The sequence below is a fragment of the Melanerpes formicivorus genome, unplaced genomic scaffold (assembly GCF_026170545.1).
Source record: "Melanerpes formicivorus ecotype bairdi unplaced genomic scaffold, bMelFor1.0.p_v2 SCAF_475, whole genome shotgun sequence".
Lineage (NCBI taxonomy): Eukaryota > Metazoa > Chordata > Aves > Piciformes > Picidae > Melanerpes > Melanerpes formicivorus.
Genome location: NW_027142827.1, coordinates 75,524 through 77,500, shown reverse-complemented (window position 1 = coordinate 77,500; position 1,977 = coordinate 75,524).

Here is a 1,977-nt window from a genome sequence, read left to right as displayed (position 1 = left end):
GACGCGGCTAGTTCCCTCGCGTGCGCACGCAAGCACACGCTTCCCGACTCCACGCGGCCACAGAGGCCGGCTGGGGCTCCCCCGCCCCCGAGGCCGGCCCCTGGCTGCCAGATCCCGGGCACGATTCAGGCAGCAGCAGCGGAAGCGAGCGATACCGACACGCCCGGCGGGGAGAAGGCCCTCGTCTCTCTCCCCGCCTTGCCACGGGAGCACCGGGACGTGCTAGAGGAGACAGCGACCCGCGGAAGCGGGGCGCGCCCCCGGCCACGCCAGGACCTTAGAGCCGGGGCGGCTCGCTCGGCAGCGGGCGGGGGTACGGGCCACAAAGCCGCCCTTCTCAGGCTAGAGGTTTCATTTAGGGAGGAACCCTCGGGGACCCCACCCGGGCAGGTGAGGCCTCACGCGCGGCGCCGCTTTTAGCCCCTTTTAACTTTCGCGACGCCGCCGCCTCGCTCTCGGCTCGGCCAACCCCCGCCACACGCAGCTGCTCGCGGCCGGCACCCGCGGGTACCCGGAACCGAGGACGACACCGGCGCCTCACGCGTTTTAGGACACCTGAAAACTCACGGGGCCACGCAGCAGTCACAAAGCCGGTTGCGGTAGACCGGTCCCCGAACCCTGCCCCAGCGCCGGGGGGGAGGTGGAAAGGGGAGGATGCGGCAAGGCACGCGCCGGGCCGCTAACGCCACGGCTCCCCCCAGCTCGAGCCGCTCGGGGCTGGGGGAACGAGGACGACACCTCACACGCGACGGGAAGCGAGGTGGAAAGGAAGACCGCCCTTGCCCTGCCGGCCGGGGGCCCTTTCCGACGCGACCCGAAAGGCCTCATCGATCAACAAGGACAGAAGGAAAGGAAGCCAGTGGAGGCCCCACGGCCTCGCTCTTCTGGGACAGACACAGCCACGCGCACCCGCCACCGCCCTCGGGAGCAGCCAGCAGGCACGGGGCTCGGCGTGCAGGCAACACGCCGGAGGAGCAAACGGGGCGCCCTCCAGAGATGGGGGGGGGGGGCAAGCTGCACCGGGCCGCACCGGCTCACAGGGCACCTCTGCCTCCCCGAAATGTGGGCTTGCATTTTCCCTCAAGCTGCACCGAGTTACATCTCCATCACGGGGCGCCCCTCTGGAGCCAGGAGGAAGCCGTGCTGGGGCACCGGCTTGCCCTCCTCCCCCCATGCCGGGCTCCATAGCATACGAGTGGCCAGTCACCGCCGCTGGCTTTTCCCTTAGATGCCGTGCCCCCGCGGGCTGCGGCTTTGGCCATGGGGGGGAACCCCCGTGAAGAGGGTCCAGTGCTGGGAACTCTCTCTGCCCCTTACCGGGCTCTCTCTCGCCGTGCCTGGACGGGCTTGCTTTCCATTCTTGGTGGGACCGACGCCGGCACCACGTCTCCCCGGCTTTCTCTGCCCCCGTGCCCCACCGGGCAAACTTCGCTTCGGGGGTTCCACACTTCGGCAGTGGCCGGCACCCGCCACTCGTCAACTTTTTTTCTTTTCCCCTCTGTCGTTGCCGAGCCCGGGCTGGGCTCCGGCTCACGGACGAGCGAAACCCATCCAACACCGCTGAGGGTGCGCCAGCGGCCGCTCCAAACCGCCGCGCCTTTGTTCGGCCCCGCGGGTCCCCTCTCTGACCCGGGCGAAAGCCACCGAGAAGCCAGACGGATCCCTGCCCAGCCGCCTGGCGGGTGGCTTGGAGCAGCCGCTCGGCAGCGCTGCCCTGGGAGTGCTCGGCGTCGCTTGTTCCCTCATATACGGAACTGGAGGGCCGTCAGCTCCGCGAGCGCACAACCAGCCGACCTCCGCCCAGCGGCAGGTCGCAGAAATCACGCCGGCTTGTACGATGACGTAGGCGGAGGCAGAGCGCAACAGCGACCCCTTGGCGACAAGCGCGATCTCCGCGGAGAGCACGTCTACTCGCCGAGGGAGAGCACGTCTACTCGCCGAGGGAGAGCACGTCTACTCGCCGAGGGAGAGCACGTC